General features: G+C 37.9%; 1 long non-coding RNA gene across 1 annotated transcript in view; it reads right to left on the bottom strand.

Annotated features, from left to right (window-relative positions):
• Nucleotides 1–21,701, bottom strand: part of LOC119864737 — a 36,649-nt gene extending 14,948 nt beyond the window's left edge. The window contains exon 1 of the long non-coding RNA XR_005368299.1: nucleotides 21,516–21,701. This is a non-coding gene — a long non-coding RNA (uncharacterized LOC119864737). The remainder of the gene's footprint in view (nucleotides 1–21,515) is intronic.
• Between the last annotated feature and the right edge of the window lie 820 nt (nucleotides 21,702–22,521).

Raw genomic sequence — 22,521 nt, 5'->3', positions numbered from 1 at the left:
ACCATTGGGACTACATCAAAATAAAAAGTTTCTTCACAGAGAAGGAAACAATCAACAAAACTAAAAGGCAACCTACTGAGAGGAAGAAGATACTTGCAAATGACATATCTGATGAAGGGTTAGTATCCAAAATATATAAAGAACTGATAAAACTCAAAATCCCCCAAATAAGTACTCTAATTAAAAAATGGGCAGAAGACATGAACAGACATTTCTCCAAAGAAGACAAACAGATGGCCAAAAGACACATGAGAAGATATTCAATATCACACATCACCAGGGAAATGCAAATCAAAACTATAAGGAGATATCACCTCACACCTGTCAGAATGACTAAAATCAACAACACAAGAGACTACAAGTGTTGGCAAGGATATGGAGAAAAAGGAACCTTTTTTGCACTGTTGGTAGAATGCAAATTGGTGCAGCCATTGTGGAAAGCTGTATGGAGATTCCTCAAAAAATTAAACATAGAACTACCCTACAATTCAGGAATTTTCACTACTGCATATATGCCTAAAAAATACAAAAACACCAATTCAAAGGGATATGTGCACCCCTATATTTATTGCAGCATGATTTACAATAGCTAAACTGTGGAAAAAGCCCAAGTTGTCCTTGGATAGATGAATGGATAAAGAAGATGTGGCATATATATATACAATGGAATATAATTCAGCCATAAAAAAAGAATGAAATCTTGCCATTTTCAAGGATATGGATAGAGCTAGAGAGTATGAAGTAAGTGAAATAAGTCAGTCAGAGAGAGACAAATACTGTATGTCACTCATATGTGGAATTTAAGAAACAATACAAATGAGCAAAGGGAAAAAGAGAGAGAGAGAGAGAGACAGAGAGAGAGAGAAAAAAAAATTAACTATCTCTCTCTATAGTTAAGAACAAACAAATCAATGGTTGCCAGAAAGGAAGTGTGCCAGAGGAGGTGGTTACCAGAAGGGAGATGCAGGGAAATAGGGGATGGGGATTAAAGAGTTCATTTATGATGGAAAAAACATAAAATAGAATCAAAGAGTTAAAAAATAAATTTGTGTTGTGTGTCTAAATTTACAGTAATTTGTAACAGTAACAATAGGAAGCTAATATGTATATTAACCAACACAACTTTTAACATCAAGTTTTAGAGAAAAAAAATAATGCTCTTTAATACTTCTGCAAGCAATTAGAATACTGAATTTAAAAAGAGTAAAAGAATACTTATTCATGTCAAATCCATGTATATAGCAGTCTGATTTTTCTAGAATAATGATTTTCAAATGTTAGCAGGCACCAGAATCACCCAGAGGACTTGTTAAAACATAGATTGCTGAACTTATCTCCAGAGTTTCTGATTCAGTAGGTCTGGGATGGGGAAAAGACATTGCCTTTCTAATAATTCCCCAGGTGATGCTGGTGCTACTGGTGCTACTGGCCTGAGGACCACATTTTGGGAACCAGTGATCCAGAAAGTGGCTGAAAGAGAGAAGTGAAAGTCATCTTAGGAAATCAAACCTGTGTTAGAAATTTCATACATTAATACTCAGGTGATTTGCTCACAAAATGTCTCTTTAACCCTTACTCAGAGCTTTAAGGAACAGAGCCCTGTTTTAGGCAGGGTTATCTTATTATCAATTGTAGGAAAATTGATTATATCAGTTTATAAGAATAAATAAATAATAGGAGACACTGGCCTTTGCAAAGATAGCACATTTATATCAAAAAAGAAGGAAAACAAGCTGACTGCTGAGTGGTGGTGGGGGGTCAGAAACTAGGACAAGCAGGCATATGGAGTTCAAATATTTAAATGCCTACTTACATTTAATGAAGGGGCAATTAATCATTCATTCTTTATTACCTCGAGAATTTTGATGTCCGGTACAGAAGCCACTAGCCACATGTAGTTAGTAAGCATCTGAAATGTGGCTAGTCTGAATTGAGACATGCTATATATATAAAAAACCCATGGAACTTTGAAGATTATGAAAAAGAATATAAAATACATCATTAATAATTTTTAAATATTTAATATAATTGAAACGATAACATCAGGATATATTAGGTTAAGATATATTATTAAAATTAATTTCTCCTGTTTCCCTTTGCTTTTTTTAAACATGACTTCGGGGAAATTTAAAATCACCTAAACAGCTCATGCTGGATTTCTATGAGAAAAGCACTGTTCCAGAATGTCATTGTATTATTCCATATTTACAATATATTTATCCTGTTCTAAGTAATAATGGCAGGATGGGAGGCTAGGGGTTCAAGACTGTTGAGTTCCTTGAGGGCAGAATGACTTATTTGCTTGATGTACTCCAGAGCCAGAACCTTTCACCATGCGTGGCCTGTGTGAGATGTTCATTTTATATTTGTTGAAAGAATGAATGAATAAGTGAATGGATAAAAGAGTAAAATGTTGGCATTCTGTTTAAGAAAGAGTAGAGTGTTTTCAGAATTCAGGAATTCAGAAACTTCCAGCAAAAGTGGATAGGATTTTAGAAACTATAGAGTCTTTAAAGGTTACAATAAGCTTATTTTCTGAAAAATACATGAAGGAGAGGTGCCTCGTTCTAACAATTCAGGATGGATGATGTATGATTGTCTTAGATTTAAAATGCCTCTTTCCCTCTAAACAACACATAAATATTTAAGTAACAATTGTACTGTAACTTAGTAGCTCCTGAATCATTTATTGAATATACTTGGATTTGACATACTTATCATACTTGAATTAAGAAGTGGTAAGATATGAAGTAAAAAGTTGTGGAATTAAAACTCTGAAGGTTTGAGGTAGAATCTTCCAAATCTGTTATTTATTAGGAACAGATGCCTCCAAATTATGCATCTCACCTTATACAAATGGTATCTTAAGGTACCTTGCGGAACAAGGCATGTACTATAATTTTTAGGCATGCAAGATTTTTTTGCTCCATGCATGGAAGCACAAAATGGTCTTGTGTCCAAGTGCAAAGTTGAAATCAAGAAACAAGATAAGGAGAGGGGAGGGGAGAAGCTGTCCTTTGTTCTGTTCCTGTGAAGATTCTGGTTGCTTCAGCTCACATTAGTTATTCAGTGCTATTTCTGAGTGAGTCCTTCCTTTATACATCACAGTTAAGATAGGAAAATAGGGGCACCTAGGTGGCCCAGTGGTTGATCAAGTCCCTCATCGAGCTCCTCGTAGGAAGCCTGCTTCTCCCTCTGCCTGTGTCTCTGCCTCTCTTAAAGAAAAAAAAAAAAAAAAAAAAAAAAAAGATGGGAAAACAACCAGGTGATAGCAAGAATACATGTGAAATAGTTTAATTTAGCACTAAATATCTAAACAAAAATGAAATATGAGGAAAGTCAACACATTTCCTTCATTGAACTTCCAGTGAAAAATATTTTGAATACAATATAAAAAAGACATATTATATAGTGTCTGTTACCACTTTGTCAATATAGTTGCACTATCCACGTGTGGCCATTGAAATTGAAATTAGATAAAATGAAATAAAATTTAAAATTCAGTTTTTTAGTCCTATGAATGGTATTTCACATGTTCTTTGGCAACATGTGGCTAATGGCTACTGTACTGAACAATGTGTACAACACTTCCATCATTGAGTTCCATTGGATAGTGCTTCCTTAGACAGTTGATTCTCTTAACATATCTAAGTTTGGTTCACTTATCTGAGAAAAGGGAGGAATACTGATTCACTCTTTAGTTACAACACAAGATTTCTGACAGAGCCAATGTTCATAAAAGTGCCATGCAAGTGCTACACAAATGTGAATTATTGCCAGAGTCTGCATCAGGAGAGGGAGGTTAGAGGTGAGAATTGGTTATACTAGACAAATGGCTGGACATTCATTGTGTATAAAGCCTAGACCTTTCCTCAGTGTACTTTGCTATAGCTTAAGTCCATGACTGGCTTGACATCTCTTTTGCTCCACCTGATATCTTCTGGTCTGCCTTTTCTATTCCACCTACTGCTGTAGTAACCAGCTACCATGCAGGTTGAACCCAACAGCATCTGGCCTCAGCTGCATCCTCTAACTCTTGAGTTTTCCCTGGAGCTTCTAATGACTTGGCCAATGTATTGAATCTAAAGGAACCTGTTCAGACATTCTGAAGTATATGCAGCCCTGAGAGTATGAGAGGTAGCCTCTCCTGAGATGGAACCAACAGGGGATGGGAACAGGCAGCTTAATATATCCTCATTTATCTCTCAGACAGCCATTATTTGGTGTGTTCTGTAAGGTTTCTCAGAAAGGATCTAAGGGGTTTGAGCTTCAGTTATCCATGTGGGTGATCACCTGGACAGTGCACCCTGGCCAGGGTTTTCTTCATTCCCTATTTCACGCTTCACAATCCTCTTTCTGTTCCTTGGGATCACTTTTTCAAAATAAACTCCCTACAAGACTTGTCCAGGCTCCACTTTTCTTGGGGGCACCAAGGTTAAGACAAGGCTTTTGGATGATTTTCTGCTTTTCATCCACAAATTTTCTCAAGGTTGTTTGAGATTTGAAATTTGAACAAGTTGCTTTAATATAGTCCATGACCTTGAGCCTAAAGACAAAATTAGTCATGTCAATTAGCCTGCCAATTCTTACTACATCTGTGGAGAGAAAATTTGTAGAGATTGGAAAAGGCAAGGATATGCAAGAGTCTCCATGAGGACCCAAATCCCCTAATGTAAGATAAAAGTCAATATGTTTCAGTAAAGTGATTAATGTGTGCCCAGAACTGTACCTGGCAATAATATTTAACAGTAATAAAGACTTGTAGGTTTTTTTTTTACCCCAAAGTAGCTTATAAACAACATTAAAACTTTAGCTTTGATGTCAAAAGAGCTGATATCCTGTTTGTTCCTTATCTCAAAACCACATTTGTTCCTTTAATATTGCTTTGTAACTACTTACCCAGAAAGTAAACTGTAAGCTCAGTGAGGGTAAGAACTATGTCCTTTTACTCACCCCCTTTACCCTGGCACTCAGGAAGGTACTCAGCAAATATTTGTTTACTTAATGAGCAACTAATAAATAGTACTTATTGATATCTTACTTTGTGTTAGGCCAGGGGCTAGTAAACTATAGTCAGTGAGCCAAATCCATCTCAGGATCTGTTTTTGTAAATCAAGTTTTATTAGAACACAGCCATGCCCATGCATTTCCATGTTGTTTGAAGTTGTTCTCAAGCTACAGCGCCAGAGTTAAGGAGCTGTAACAGAGACCAGATGGCCCACACAGCCAAACATATTTACTATCTAGTCTTTTACAGAAAATGTTGCCAACCCCTATGTTGGGCTATAGGGTGCTAAAAGGCTGCATTTGGAGTGTGTGCCATGGCATGGAAAAGGTTGGGAAGGTCTTTGATAACTTCTACTGAGTAGAAGCCAGTGTTCTAGAATACTGCATATTAAGGTATAGAGAGAATTGTCTGTACATAGAACTTTAAAGTATGGAGCAGGGAAAGCTAAAAGCCTTCTTAGCAGGCCCAAAAAACCCAGACCTAGACAAGCCTCCTACCCTTCTTGGTGTAGTGTCTTTATAGCCTTAGCTGTGGATAGGAGAAATTGCTTTGTATCTCCCCTAAATCCCCTGCTTTGAATACCTGAGTTCTAAGGTAATAAGATAATCATAGCTACCAATTTATGGAGAGAGGGTGAAATCCACGTGTCTATTTTGTGTTGTATCTGTACTAAACCCCCAGATCCCAGTATAGCACTTATACATGATAAATGTCTATGGAGATTATGGAATTTTCACCAGATTAAAGATGAGGACTATTTCAGTAAGGAAATATAGTCTTGTTTGTTGTAGATACAGAAGCTGGTGAAAAAAAAAAAAAAAAAAGGAAGAAGCTGGTGACTGTCACACAGCTAGCACATAGTGGAGGTGGACCCAAACTCAGGTTCACCTGACGAAGCGCATGGGGTTCCCTGCCCTCTACTTGTCACTAGCTAGCTGTACTCTTAAGCTAGCTTGCTCATCATTCCAGGACTTTGTTCAGATCTGGGAACTGAATGATTTCTAAACTCACTTCTTAGTTTTGGAAGTTACTAAAACAATACAAACTCTTGTTTATAGCCATGAACTGAAAAGACTAGTTCAGTTTAACTGAGGTGGGAAAAAATGTTATGAGTAGGGGAAAAGTGAAGGAATTTCATAGTGGCTAAGCAGTGAAATCAAATGAATTTCATTTTAGAGAGCTGAGGCTTCCATACCACAAGTAGGTCAGAAATCACTAGAGTAAGACTCAAAGGTCAGGTTGACCAGAAAATAAAAAATCAAATGCACCCAATGGAAGAGACAAAGCCCCCTTTGCTTTCAAACTACTTACCCTCTATTCGGAGCTGGAAAGGGCTTATCTCAATTGCTTCATCCCATGACAACACTTTGCATGGGTTCCCTTTGGTTTTCCCAATGCAGTAAATCTTATCTTTCTCTAACCCAATGCTGAGGTTTTTGAGTTTCTTTTTTTTAGTATTATTTTTTTCTTTTAATTCTAAGAATCTGTTTCTTCCTCTGTTCATTTTGAAGTTCAAAGGCACGCTCTTTAAAATCTTCTGCAGTCGGGTCACCTTATCTATGACCTGCCATCTCATCAGTTTTATTGTCAAAGCCTCACTGTGGCTTCAGAGCACATGGTTTATTTTTACTTTATGTCCTGACGTGCCCTGGGCCACACGAGCCATTCAGAAAAAGGTGGCCCAGGGACATGCAGGCCATACTCTTCCCTTAATTCCCATAATTAATTGCTTTTTAATCAGTGGCAATGACTCTGGCAAATAAGCCTGCCAAATATTTGCTTACTCCCCTTATGAGCCATTCAGCTTCAGCCACTGAACCCACACACTTAGTTGCAGATGGAGCATGATGAGCTAGCTTGGGGATACTGAGCCAAATCTTGATCTTGCTGGGCTTTAGAGGGCTTCATGAATTATGAGTGCTTTTCTGATACAACTTCATACTCATATTGTGAAAGTGTTTTAATGAATTTTTAAGTCATTTTTTTCAATGAATATTTACTTAAGTGCTAGGGCATAAAGACAGGGCAGACAGATTATGCTTCTGCCTTCATGGGCATTCTAGTGCAAAGAGAAAGAATTTATAAAAAATAAGTAATATGTACATTAATAAACAAATAAGCAATTAGTGATATATGCTATGAAGGGAATAAAGTAGGAGGATGGGATTGAGACTGGGGTGAGATATTAGGGTGAGGGTCAAGCGAGGTGTCAATGAAGAGATGACATCTGAACAGAAACTTGAGTGACAAGAAAGAGGCAGGCATGTGGGAAACTGGTTGGTGGTGGGGTGAGGGGATTCAGGCAGATGTGAGATAGTAAATATGTAAATTCTGAGGTGGAAAGGAGCTTGCTGTGTTTGAAGAATACAATGGAGCCCAGCATGGTTGGAGTTGGACAAACATGGAGGATAGTAGTTCAAGATGAAGTAAGAATGTAGGTAGGGTCAGATAATGTTAGACCTTGTCTTCCCTTATAAGGAGTATAGGTACAAGCTCTGTTCTGTAAACCATGATAGGTGCCAGATGCTGGGGCTATAGAGACCAATAAGACACATTTGTGGACCAGATCAGTTGCCCTGACGGTCTTGCCTCCTTGTATATATAAAGCTCCTCTTCCACCCAGGATTTCTATCATTCTCAGATGCTCCCTGACTTTCAGGACTTGCCCCTTACATTTCCCATCCTTTCCTCCTTAAGCAGCATCAGAGGCCAAAGCTCCCAACCAATCCTTTATCAATGGACATGCCTCTAGGCTTCCCAAATCTGACTCTATCCCTACCTCTTCCTGCCCTCTGAAACCCCTGTGCTTTCCTGGAACTCACAGTGAGCAATTAACAAATCCCCTATGTTCTAAACTTTCTTTCTGAAAGGTCCTGTCACTTTCTTGATCTATGCAAAGTCTTTTGTCCCCTGGTGATGCAGCTTCGCCTTCAAGGCTTCCATTGGTGACTGATTCATCTCCATACCTTAGATAACTTAGGGCCTGAGGGTGAGGGGGTTATTCCCTTTCTCCACAGTGTGTTTTCTACTTCAAAAATCCTAGCTGCTTTGAAGCATATCAAAAGTACCCAAAAGTACCAGGTTACAGAGTACAGAGGTACAGAAGTACAGAGGAAGTGCTTCCAAAGTGTTAGCTTTAATTATATATTTTAGCATTTTATTTTTGCTCTTTAGAACAAGAGGGGAAATTTGTGGTTAAAGACAGACTTTGGAATCATATTGCCTGGGTAGGATCCAAGCTCTGCCATTTTTTGCTTGGGAGTTTTAGAGTAGGTTAGTTAATGTCCTTGGGACTTGGTTTCTTATCTTTAAAATGGGGATAGGTAGATGAGGAGTACTCTGAATGGTGCTGGCATATTATAAGTGCCATATAAATGTCTGTTATTTTTTGTTGTTGTTATTAACTGATTGATGACTTCAATATCTGGCTTACTTCTCCTCTCCTCCTTTCTGCTTGATAACATTCTTGGCAAATTCAGCCTCCATGAAGTTGGGTCATCTTTGTGATCCTTCAGCCTTTGGTTTCCTTAGCTCTAACCATTTCTTCTTCCACCCTACCTCAGCCACCTACTCACATGTCCATGCTCTGGTCTTTATCATCTCCAGCAATTGCATCTCTCTCAAATCTTGATTTCATATACCCCACTTGCTAATTATCATCTCCCCTCTCGTTAGCTCATTTACTCCAGTATTTACTTTCCAGAGACTGACATCATTGACCTTAAATCCATTTACCTTTCCACAGCTTTGGGGTTTCTGGTACCTGGAAGGACTTTATTATGGATTGGCAGGATATTAGAACTCCTAATTCAAGCCAGTTCCCCAGAGGAATGGGGGTTTGTGAAAAGTTACACTTATTGAAAATCCCCAATCTGGTAAGTCTGGTAGCTTTTGTCAAATATGTAATCATCACACAAATCAAATGTGTGTTAGTCATACAGGAGACAGACACCAAACTTACCCTAGACAAGTCATGGGAGAGTTTTGTAAAGTGACACTGTGCAAAGGTTTGGAGAAAGGAACAGGAAAGAACGCAGTATCCCAAGGGTTGGCAATATCAGTGAGCTGCTGAGACCCCCGGTCTGAAGAGAAAGAGAAGAAGCAATTACCTGAACCCAGAAAGAAGATCTAAGTATAGAAGCTTGCTTCAGCAAAGGAATAGAGCCAATGGAGCAGAGAAAAGTAGATGTATGTGGGATGGAGGCTGGGAATCAACAGCCAAACATACTTCCTCTGTCCCCTGACCTCTTGCATCTCACAACCGGAAGCCAGATGGTGAAGAGCTTGCATCCGTATTGGCCAGGTTAGCAGGATGAAAAAAATGTGTGGAGAATAGATCTCAAAGGGAAGGCAGAAATTATCTAACACATGAATTAAACTCTGATTTTTATAAGATACATGCTTTAGAAAGCTAGTTTGTGCCAAAGCTCCCACCTGGTGTCTTTATGACTTCTGCAGACAACAAGAGAGTTCCGGGATGTCATATTTGTCAGCCTGTGACACAGTACTGCACGTAGTGGACTGGGAATGTCCTAGTGTCCTTTTCCCTTGGAGGATGTTTCTGGGAAATGTTGCAGGCCCTGTTTATCATATTCGTGGGAGCTGAAATTGTGTTTCATTTTTCTTTTTAGATAGTTTTGAATTGTTTATATATATTTCTATCTGCCCACTCTTCTTGGCATTGTCCCATTCCAGGTATCTAGAAAATAACTTCTTGGAAATTTGAAATTCTAGGGGCTGGGGAGCGATTGAAGACAAATTGGTGGGACATAATATATGAATTACAATGCTCATTGAAATTAAGTGTTAAGTAAGAGAATTACAATTATCTTTGACTCTTGCGCTTGGTCCATAAGTGAGTGAATTAAGATCTCATCAGAATCAAGTTTATTTTCTGTACTTATTGACTCAGTTAACCCCACATTAGCAATTGAATATTGTGTTTTTCATTCATTTGTTCTTTTGTTCATTTATTCCATGACTACGTTTTGATTATCTATTTGTACTAGCTCTCTACTATATTGGAGTGGGGTAGGAAATAGTGGTAAAGCTAAAGGAGGAGAAACATGGTCTCTGTTTTCTAACAGTTTACAAAAAGCCTGGTAAATACTAGATTCTGGATTATTAATTTGCCTGACAATGCCCAGCTAATTCTGGGACTTATCTCCTGAAAAATATTAACAACAATAAAAATAGTTAATATTTAGATGTTATTTTCTCTATGCCAGAAACTCTATTAGGCTATTTTTCATTTTCTTTAAAAAATTCAAACAATGCATGTATAGAATTTAAAAATTCATGTAATACTATAAGGTTTATTATAAAACCCAGAGGCCACAATTTTTAAAATCATCTGACCAGTTCTTCTATTTATCTCATTTCCTTATAACATGTTCATTTTATAATTGCTTGATTTACATTTTTGGATATGTGTCTTTGGCTTCCTATTTGGAAGATAAGGAATTAGATCTCTTCCATACCAACCGTAAACACTTCTCCTCTCCCTGGTTCTGCTCTATCAATATTCAGTGTTTAAATTTGTATATATGATATATTCCTTGTGGCTGAGCCACATAGTATGTTATTATGGTATTTTTTTCTTTCGTTTTCTTTTTCCCATTTTGGTACATATTTTGGGAGATAAAAATTGCCCTACTTTTTCATTTATTCCATGTAACTATCACAAATGCATCTACAAACTTTCTTCCAGGTGGCAAAACTCTGCATATTATTGTGAAATGTATGAAGTAATCTGTCGGTTGTCTTTTTTGTTTGTTTGTTTTGTTTATTTTTTTTCTCCCTTGGAAACATTCTCCTAGAGTCCTCTTTCTCTTGCTTCGGTTTCATCTTGTTGCTCTCCATACTGGCTGCACCATGGTGACCTTGGAGCTTGTCTTTAGCAGCATCTTGGAATTACCTCCTTTTCTCTGCTAAGTTGGATCTCGTGTTTCCTGGATCTTTTCCCTGTCTGACTCCCTTACTTTGATGGAGTATGGCTTCCAACAGCTCTCTGAGTCAAGCTGTCTGGTAGGCAACATTTTTGGGATCTTGAATGTTTAAAAATATCTTTATCTCCTCATGCACTTGACTGATAATTTAGAGGGTTGTGATATTCTAGGTTGGAAACCATATTTGTTCTGGTTTTTGAGGGTATTATTGCATTGTCTTGCAGTCTTGAATGTTGTTCTTAAGCCTGAGGTCATTCTAATTCTTTATCCTTTTTAGGTGATTGTTTTATTCCTTTATTGCAGCTAAGTGGACTTTTTCTGTGCTAATATTCTTAGGAGAATTATCTCATCCCTTTCTCACACCAACTCTAGGAGACAGATACTGTACTTGCCACCTTCTTAAAGGTGAAGAAAGAAGACAGAGATGTTAGACATTGCTAATATACCCAACAAGTAGGTGAGAGGGCTGAGATTTAAACCTGAGTCAGTTCTGCCTACCTCACCTGTACTCTTCACCATCATACCTGAAGAAATTCCAAAAGTTCAGGTTTAGCACCATGCTTTTGTCTAAGGCCATTTCTGTTCAAGCCCACTCTCCCCTGGGTCCAAATCCACTGCTGAAATAAGTGCTTAAAGCCCAGTCAATGCCTGATTCACCCCATTCCCCTCTCCCCATCACCCTGCCATCTCAGTATGTATTGGAGCCTGGTGTGTGGGATGTTCTTAGAACATAGTGATGGTCCTGTCCATGATGTTCCTGGAAACTGACTCCATTCACAATCTGCATTACCCATCTTTTGGCAACTTCTCTTTTCGAACATCTGATATTTGAAAATGCAAGAGTCTTATATCATTTTCCTTGAGTTATATTTGTGTTCCATATTTCTGCCACTTTCTGTAAGGGAACCTTATTTATATTCCAGTGATTTGTTGTCTTTTCCTTGGCTATAGATCATACTTTTTCTTAATTTGACATGCATTCAAAGTACCTGAGATAAATTTTTAAAAATTCCTCTTCATTTTACTCCTGGCAAGTACCCTTTCCTAAGGTCTCCATTGTGCATTTTGAATTAAGAAGGATTCATATTTAAGTGTATATGCAAGGGAAGAGTGTCACTGTCAGGAAGTGCAAACAGCAGGGGATCTGAAGTCAGTGGGCTCTCATATTAGTCCTTGGTCTACCAGCTACTTGTTGTTGACCTTGAGTAATTCATTCAACTGCCCTCAGTCTTTGCTTCCTTGTCTCAACAGTGGGTTAATTTCTCGTATCCTCTCTGCTGTTACTGGATGTCACAAGGACAAATGAAAAAAAATATGTGGGAAAATATCCTGTAAATTCTACTGTAGCCTTTGTCAAGCTGTCATTCATTTATAATCATCAAAATTTGGGACTTCTCTATATTATTGTGCACTATTATTTAGTATTTAGTAGATATTTTTTCTTTAAACCAACTTACTTTTAAAATATAAATAAATTTATTTATAAAGTGAAATTAAAGGAAAGGAAATAAAATCAAGAGAAATCTAGGAAGAATCCTAGCTCAGAGAGTGAGAGTTGCTCAATGTATATGCTAGGGAGGAACAGACAGGAGTGAGTCTCAGGCTTGAGCATGAGTTTGCAGGGAGGTGGATCAAAAAATAGACAGAATGAGTGAAAGAGAGGAAGACCCAAGGCAATGGATTCACCCATTGGAAGAGAAATCTAACTTGAAAGGGAGGTCTGAGGTAGGAAGAAATAGAGACTGAGAAGTGTGGTGTCAGTGACTTATGATGAGTGGTAGGATAAGGCACCATTGGTAGGGAGAGCCTGGGAGTGAGAAAGAAGAACTAGGGGTTTAGAGAAAGGTTTGGTTTAAGGAGGTCATATAATGGTTGGGGTTGAGGGATTGGGGGAACTTGAGGAGACATAAAGCTGTTTTGAGAACACAGGAGTGTTGAAAAAGTTAAGGGAAGGGATGCTGACCATAAGTGATGAGGGATGTTGATTAGGACTTGAGGGATGGGAGTTGCCATGGTGATGCTGCTGCCAGGTAAGGTAGGAGACGCATTTGGAAGTGGGCAGATCATTGAGGTGATGGAACATATGTCCTCATCACATTAAATTTCACAGACTCTCTTCTTGGAACAAGACTCTAAGAACAGAGATGCCCATGAGCAAGTGGTAAGAACAGTCAGTGTATCACACACATGTTCTACTTTAAATTGTTTTGTATATTATATATTGTATACACCCATATATGTGACCATACTCTGGAAAACACTGATTTAACACATTCTGCAAATAGATGAAATTATTTCTAATTAGCTATTGGAATACACATTATTGTCTTGATAATTCTCTTCCATTCCTCCTTGGTAAATATATCCAAGGTCTAGAAATTCAAAAGGATCCTGTGGGCATAGTTGTCTCTATATTTATATAGTGGGTGGGGAGCAGATGGAAAATAGGTCTTGGTAAAACTTAAAACTTATTGAAGTTCAAATTCAGAATACCTTTTAACATCTGGTAAATGTAAACCATTCCCCCTTTTTGATTTTCATTTGGGCCTTTCTCAGAAAACTAAAAGTTCCTGTTCTCACAACTTTGACTTATATAGGAAGGGGTCTGAGGAAAGAAATGCAATGGAAACAGTTACATCATAAACTATTTCAAGACCTGCCCTAAAATGGGGAATCTGGGAGATAGCTCAGTGCTCCATCTTGCTGGATTCTTATACTGGAAAGCAGAGGACAAAAGAAGATTAAGTGTCCTAAGTATTATCTTGGGATTTGGGTTTCATGTCTGGGAGGCCCAAGCCTGCAGATCTGCCTAAGCACAGAAAGATAGCAACAGCTCTAAGCCTGACCTACACATCTTTAGCTAGAGTGGGGTCATTTACAAGGATGTTGGTTATGGATGATTTTGAGCAGTTGTATCAACAAGGGGAAATGATGAAGAAATGGTTTAAGGAGAAAAAACATCAGTTTCTGTAACCCTCCATGTTTTCTTCTTTCTTCTTTCCTTATCCTTCCTTCTCCAAGGCTAGGATTTAAATTTAAATTTGGGTTCCTCTGCAGAATCCTGTAAATGTCTGCTTTTTAACATAAAACTAACCACTGCTTTTGAGAATCCATGATCAATGCTTGGGCTGAGGTGGTAAGATTTTGAAGCTAGAGGGGAGGTCAGAAGTCATCTAATTCTGTCCTCTCACTTTGAAATGAGAAACTTATAGGCCACGGAGGTGAAATGATGTACCCAAGGTCATCCAAATGGTTAGTAGCAGCATCAGGGATGGGTTGCAATTCCCTGCCTCCATCTGTTGTAAATCCTCTTGGACAGGCTTTGTGGCAAGCTACCAGGGAAGCTTATTGGAAAGCATTTAAAAATGTTAGACCGTCTGCAGATGTGATTTTAAAGGTTATTTATTTGTTTTACTGCAGATCATGACTTCCCCTCCATCCGTCTTCTTGTTCCAGGGCCAGATTCTGCCCTTTGATGTTCTTTGTGGCATTCAAGTTGCCTTTGGCCTGAATCAGAAGCAGAGTTTGACCCAAAGCTACTGATGCCTTTGTTTGCTCTCACAGGACTTCCCCTCCCCCCAGGAGGCTCTGAAAAATCAGTTGTCTTAGAGTTACTTTCTACACAAGATGTGTCCTGCTGTGTTTGTGTCATAGAATCTTTGTGCTAGATGAGACCTGTAAGGTCATCAGTCCAACCCCCGATGCAGTTCAGGCACGTCTTCCAAAAATTTCCTGGCATATGGTCACACAATCTTATGGCTGAGCGTTAGCTTGGGGACCAAAAAAATATCTTGGGTTTCTTTTCTCAGGTTAAGAAGCTGAGATTCAGAGAGGTGAAGTGATTTATCTACATCCAGGCAGAAGAGCTAAAACTAATCCTGGCTTCTGACCTGAGTCTGTAGCTCTGTCTAATGTACCATCTTCTCCTTAATTAAATGCTTGCAAGAAATGTTCAGTGAATCATCCATACATTTATTCATTTGTTAATCATTATTAATTTACTAAGCCCTTATTTTATCTAGAACTAGTAGTTATAGGCCAATTGACAGTTGAGCAAGATGAAAAATCATCACACTGAAATCTTCATTAAGACAATCAGTTTCTTGGAAGTTGTGTTAGTTTTCTGGTGGTGCTGTGACAAATTATCACAAACTTGGCTTAAGGAAGCACAAATTTATTACATACAGTTCTGGAGATCAGAAATTTGCAATGAGTCTCACTGGGCTAAAATCAAGGTGTTGGCAGAGTGGTGTTCCTTCCGGAGGCTCTAGGGGAGAATGTGTTTCCTTGTATTTTTCTGACTTCTAGAAGCTGCCTACAGTCATTGGCTCCTGGTGTGATCTCTCTTCCATCTTCGTTGCCTCATCCTAACTGACCCCATCATCTCTGACATTCTCTTTCCTTTCTCTTCCGTCACAAATCTTGTGGGATTATATTCAGTCCACCTGGGTAATCCAGGACACCCTCTCCATCTCAAGATTCATCATTTAATCACCCTTGAAACTGTCCTTTAGCATATTAGTTAACATATTCATAGGTTGTTGGGTTTATGATTTGACTATCTTTGGTGGCTTTTTACTTTCCCTACCACAGAGGTCACAGACAAAGCAGCACAGAGAGGTCAGATGGGACATGACAAATAGAAAGAATAGCATGTTCTAAACTGCCCACGTAGGAGGGTGAACACATGGCATTTCTGGGGATGCCTGGTCTCTTAGAATGCCTCTTAAAGATTATTGGCCTATTAAAATATCTTTCTCAAAATCTCAACAATTGGCACACATAAAGCAATTAGTATGAGAGATAGAATGAGATATCCCAAGGAACCCCAGGTAATATTGTAAAAGTTGCATTTTTTTCATAAGGCATGAAGGTAGAAAAATATCATAAGATATGGAGGTTTGCATTTTAAGCCTGTCGTGGTCCTTCAATGATCAGAAATAGTCAGGTGGTGGGGACTGGCCAAATAGATAGCCTGGAGAACAAGGAGAAGCCTAAAGGATAAGAAATAGTTACTTTAAATGGATTTGTGTGTTGGGGTGGGGGTGGCTATAGAAAGCACAATCTCTCTCTCTCTCTCTCTCTTTTTTTTTTTTTTTTGGTTTCAACTATGTGATTTCACAAATGAGACAGACTCATTGTTGCCAACCAGATCCTAGAAATTGCTTGATTCAGATCCATCCAACAGTGATTCTCAAACTCCATCCTTATAGAATACGTTCTTTGAAAAGTCACTTTGAGTGGTCCTTGACTATACCTAACCAGTATGATCTTTCTCCAATTCACAGAAAAGAGAATAGACAAAATAGAATTTTTTTTAATTTATAATTTTTCTCTCTTACCTTTTTTTTTTCTCAAGTCTACTTTGACTTTCCTGTTAGCTGGTCCATATCCAAATGAATGGATGGTAATAGGTGTAATAGAAAAATGTAGACATGGTGCTAGGTTTTGAGATATAAAGAACCACAATATGCATCAAAGAGCCCTATTTCTAATTTGCTATGAGTTGATATGCCACAGTTTATTGGGCCCCACAAAGAACATCACAATTCCCATTTGGGCTATTATCACAATTTGTATGACCACTACATTTTTTTTTTTGACCACTACATTTTTATAGCAAGTAGTTATTAGAGCTAACTATATCTCAGGTTGTTATAAAATCAAGGGATATAGAAATACGGAAAATATTCTGAAAGTACACTTTCAGACCTTGAATCCAGAGAGAAATTAGGCAATATTAATTTCTTTGGCATCCATTAATTTGCTACTAAGTGACTTATTTGCATCCTTTAGCTTTATAATCTTTAATCTTCGATATCAATTTTGTACAAAAAGAAGCAGGAAGAATGCATAATACATGTTATTCAATCAATGAAAGAGGGATAAATAATAAAGACAATGAAGTGAGAATCTTGCTGTAAGTTGCCTATGATTACAGAGCTACTAACTGGCAGTGAACTACTATCAAGTCAACCTAGGTCCAAAGTCCTTGCTCTATGTAGCCCCAAAAGCTGCTGATGTCTAGGAAAAATAATGGCTGACATTTATTATGTGTTTACTGTGTGTCAGATACTGTTCTAAATGCTTCATATATATCCACTCATTTCTTTGTCACTGAAAAAAAATATTTTGTGGTAGATGCTATTAGCATCCCCATTTTACAGATCGAGATACAGAGACTTAGAAAAGTTATGGAATTTGCCCTGGGGTGCCTGGCTGGCTCAGCTGATAGAGCATGCAACTCTTGATCTCAGGGTTGTGAATTTGAGCCCCATGTTGGGTGTACAGATTGCTTAAAAGTAAAAAAAGAAAAGTTATGGATTTTACCCAAGATTATAAGCTTTTCTTTCTTTTCCTTTTTTAATTTGAAATTCAACTACCCAACATAAAGTACATCATTAGTTTCAGATGTAGAATTAAGTAATTCATCAGTTGCATATAATACCCACTGCTCATTACATCATGTGCCCATCACTCAGTTACCCATCCCCCCTCTCCCCTCCCCTACAGCAACCCTGTTTCTTTCCCATACTTAAGAGTCTCTCATGGTTTGTCTCACTCTCTGATTTCTTCCCATTCTATTTTCCCTCCCTTCTACTATGATACTCTGTGCTGTTTCTTATATTCCACATATGAGCTAAACCATATGATAATTATCTTTCTCTAATTAACTTATCTTGCTCAGCATAATACCCTCCAGTTCCATCCACATCAATATAAATGGTAAGATTTCATCCTTATTGATGGCTGAGTAATATTCCATTGTAGCCCAGATGTCCACCCACAGATGAATGGATAAAGAACATTATAAACTTTGTAATTATAAAGAGGGATTTGGACACAGGAAGACTTACTCCAGAGCCCATCCTGCCTTATAAAACAAAACCTACAGAAGTTTTAAGAGTGAGGGCATGGCAGCCAGAGGAGTAATGAATGATAGTTGCTAATCTATGTTAGAAAGCAAAATCCTAGAGAAGAAGCCAGCCAGCAACCTCTTTCACTTCAGCTGCAGCAACTTCTTGCTAGACACATCTCCAAAGGCAATAGAAACCAAAACAAAAATGAACTACAGGGGACTTTAACAAGATAAAAAGCTTTTGCACAGGAAAGGAAACAGTCAACAAAACTAAAAGGCAACCTATGGAATGGGAGAAGATATTTACAAATGCCTTATTAGATAATGGGCTAGCATCCAATATCTATAAAGAACTTATCAAGCTCAATACCCAAAAAACAAAAAAATCCACTAAAAAAATGGACAGAAGACATGAACAGACACTTCTCCAAAGAAGACCTATAAATGGTAAAGAGATACATGAAAAAATGCTCCACATCACTTGGCATCAGGGAAACAAATCAAAACTACAATGGGATATCACCCCATACTGGTCAGAATGGCTAAAATTAACAACTCAGTAAACAACAGATGTTGGCGAAGATGCGACAAAAGGGGAATCCTCTTACACTGCTGGTGGGAATGCAAACTGTTGCAGCCACTCTGGAAAATAGTTTGGAGGTTCCTCAAAAAGTAAAAAATAGAACTACCTTATGACCCAGGAATTGTGCTAATAGACATTTACCCAAAGGATACAAAGATATAGATTTGAAGGGGCACATGCATCCCAATGTTTATAGCAGCAATATCCGCAATAGCCAAACTATGGAAAGAGCCCAGATGTCCATTGACAGTTGAATGGATAAAGAAGAGGTAGTATATAGGTATGTGTGTGTGTGTGTGTGTGTGTGTGTGTATACACACACACACACACACACACACAATGGAATATTACTCAGCTATCAAAAAGAATGAAATCTTGCCATTTACGATGATGTGGATGGAACTAGAAGTGAAATAAGTCAGTCAGAAAAGGACAAATTCCACATGATTTCATTCATATGTGGAATTTAAGAAACAAAACAGAAGAACATGGGGAAGGGAAGGAAAAAGAAAATAATATAAAAACAGAGAGGGTGGCAAATAGTAATAGACTTAACTCTAAGAAACAAACTGAGGGTTTCTGGAGGTGAGGTGAGTAGGAGATGGGGTAATTGGGTGATGGGCCTTAAGGAAGGCACTTGAAATAATGAGCATTGGGTATTGTGTACAACTAATGAATCACTAAATTTTACCTCTGAAACTAATAATACAGTATGTGTTAGTTACACTGAATTTAAATTAAAAAAAGAAAGTTTAGCTAGTGGTCACATCCTAGTCAGACCTCATTATCTGGTAGTTCTAAAGCATGTGTAGTGGAGTCCTAAACATCTATCTCCTAGTGGTACCTCAGGTCCCCTGTAAAGTCTGAGGATAAATCAATAGAGTTTTTGTCCATACTTGCTCTCCTTTTATCTGTTGTACATTTTATGCTTCTCTACATGGCTTAATTTGAATAATGGACCTTTAGCTTTTAAAGTTGGGAGGCTTCTCTCCTACTTACAAAATCTGGGTGTTGTCATCAAGCCATCTTTTAATACTTTGATTTTTTTTTTCTGCTTCCTTTTCCTAGCTGCAATGGGTTTTCACTACTTGCCCAGGGCCATAATTATTTGTTGCTCCTTACCTATAAGCTTAAAGCTTTTGTTGTGTAGGAGAGTGTAGAAGGATCCAGGTAGGGCTCATGACTTTCCCACGGTGGCTGCTGGCCCACTCTCTGAGACCTATGTCAGGAGGGAGAGTCCCTTAGGTTTCACACCTTGCCTCCAGTCATTCCTGTGAGCACCCACTGAGGTCTGTTGTCTATTGTCTGTTGAGAAGAGCCAGTGAGTGGGTGGAAATTCCCATGGTGCCAGGCGTTCTATAATCTCATGTTACCCCAGTGTGGTTTTTAGCAATGTGTTAAAAATTTTTAGCTGAATTCTTATTAACAGCTTTTATGGTTCCTGTAGCATCTACCATAAGTAAGTGCTCAACCCTGGCTCTTCTTGAAGGCATGTATCTTTTGATTTAGGGCTAGCTGGTTGTCCTATAAACTCAGTACTCTGATTGGTTCAAAAAATTTTGTGAATTTGCAGATTGCTTGGCACTGTGTTTGTAGTACCCACAGCAGTGCCACTCTCTCCCACATTCTACATCCTAAGAAACCAAAAGTCTTTGACAACATTCTTTTTGATGGAATTAGAGACACTAAATGTGAATTTCACTTTGGACTTTCTTTGTCATCCATGGAGTCTATCAAGAAGCAATTTTAGGCATCTGGGACTCCCAAATATTACCTTCAAACATCTCATTGTCTAGTAGGAACCATAAATGCACCAACAAATAATTTTGAATAGCAAGTAAGTGCTAAGGTAAAAGTAATGTATATTAGTAAATAAAATGGGCAAATGGGGTACAGCCTGGGTAAGAGACAAAGGAGCTACATTAGTTCTTAAAATAAAAATGTTTTCCTAGTGTAGAAATCTGTGTAGGGTCTTTTAAGAAGATGAGCAGAATAATCTGAGTCATGGAATTAGCATAATTTTTGCTTTAACATAATGAGATGGAGAGAATAATATGTCCTACTCACAGACTCTTGTTAACACTGTTTAAGGACACTCAGCCTTTTTCCTCCCTGGCCTATATATTTTTTAATATTCTAGTAAAATGAAATCATATATTCTGAAAGATTGGATAACTGCTTGCTAATATAATAGTGCTAAATATTTCACTTTTCCTATTGTTGAACATTTGGGCTTTCATTTATTTTGCTTTTGCAAATGAGATTGTTATAAATATATTTTACATGTAAAATATCTTCCACATTTTTTTTGGATTATTTCATTGGATATACATTCATATGAGAAGAATTTCTGAATTAAAGATGACTTACAACAATTTGATACATATTTCTGAATTGCTTTTTAAAGTGGTAATTCCAGTACTTATTTTCCCATTAGCTCAAAAAAGTGCTCATCTTATCACATCTTCACTTGCATAAAAAAAAAAGTTAATTTGATAGGTACAAAAAATGGCATGCCATTCATTCTTAAAAGTTGGCACTCATTAGAATACGATAGGTCTGACAACTTAAAATATTTCTATTAGCCATCTTGCTTCCTCTTTTATGAATTCTCTTTTCATGCCCTTTGCCCATTTATATATTAGAGTGGTTGAGTTTTTGCTGGCCTTTTGGTGTTTTAGATTATGAGATCATATTTATTGGCTTTAAATATTGTGAAATCTGCCAGAGTTTTGGAGCAAGGCTACTCAAATCTGACTATTCAAAACTGCCTTTGAAGCTTTTTTAAAAAATATGCATTCCAGGGACACCTAGGTGGCTTAATGGTTTAGAGTCTTGACTTCAGCTCAGGTCATGATCTCAGAGTCCTGGGTTCTGGCCCCACTTTGGGCTCCTCGCTCAGCAGGGAGTCTGCTTGTCCATCTGTCCCTCTGATCCTCCTCCCTGCTCTCTTTTTCTCAAATAAATAAATAAATAAATAAATAAATAAATAAATAAATAAATAAAATTTCTTTAAAAATATGCATTCCTGAGCCCTATCCATGGAAATTTTGTTAGAGTTGCTCTAGGGCAAGGCTCAGGAATTTGCATAAAAAACCCCAGAAGGTTCTGACATACCTCTCCAGTTTAGGAACACCTTCTCTTGTTTTCCATTTTTCAGTTGCCTTCTTTGGTTATCATATTATCCTCTTAGGTTCTGCTCTTCACCTGGCAATAAGCAGAGTAAAAGCTGCATTCCAGAGGATGAAACTGGTAAATACTAGAGAATACAGAAAACTGGCTTTTTACTTGGCCTGGGTTTCACTTAGTTGCTTTCTAAGCTGAGAGATCTAGGTCATATTTGGATGATTTTCATTTTCATTATCTTTAAATGGAGAGAATCATATTATCTATGACTACTACTTTACTACTAAGCCAAGGCTACCAGTTAAGAAACTTTTGTCATGGTCTCAGGATAAGATAATTGGGATCTAAAAGAGAAAGAAAGAAAAGATGGATGTAAAAGACATTAGGATGAAAGAACTCCAAGGCCATACTTGAATCATCCTTATGGAATGCTAACTGTGGCAGGTACTCTGAGAAGCATTTACATCATATTATCCCATTTGATCTTCACACTGACTTTGAGATGGGTGCAATGATCACTTTATAAATGAAGAAACTGAAATTCAGAAAGGTTAAATGATTGCTTCAGTTGACATGACTAGGATGATGGAGTTACCACTTCCTAATAGAAGGAAGATTATAGGAACAACAGGTTTGGGGAAGAAGATCAGGAGTTCAGTTTTGCATGTGGTAAGCCAGAGATATTCATTAAATGTCAAGGGGACATATAAAGGAGACACTTGCCTTTATGACTGTGGAGTTGGAGGGCTAGAAATAAAAACTTAGAAGTCATCAGCTTACAGGTTAATGCAGTGGGAAAGAATGATTCCAAATGCATGGTGAGAACAGATAAGAAAGGGAAGGAGTCTAAGGTCTGAGCCCTGGACCCAGTGTTAAGAGGTCAGAAAGATTAGGAGCAACTGGTGAAGGAGATCATGACGAAGTGGTGAGTGACAAAGGGGGAAAATCAGGAGAGGATGGCATCTTGGGAGGCAAGAGAGAAAACGAATAAATATTT

The sequence above is a fragment of the Canis lupus genome, chromosome 13 (assembly GCF_011100685.1).
Source record: "Canis lupus familiaris isolate Mischka breed German Shepherd chromosome 13, alternate assembly UU_Cfam_GSD_1.0, whole genome shotgun sequence".
NCBI classification, from domain to species: domain Eukaryota; kingdom Metazoa; phylum Chordata; class Mammalia; order Carnivora; family Canidae; genus Canis; species Canis lupus.
This window is presented reverse-complemented; position numbering and strand designations above follow the sequence as displayed.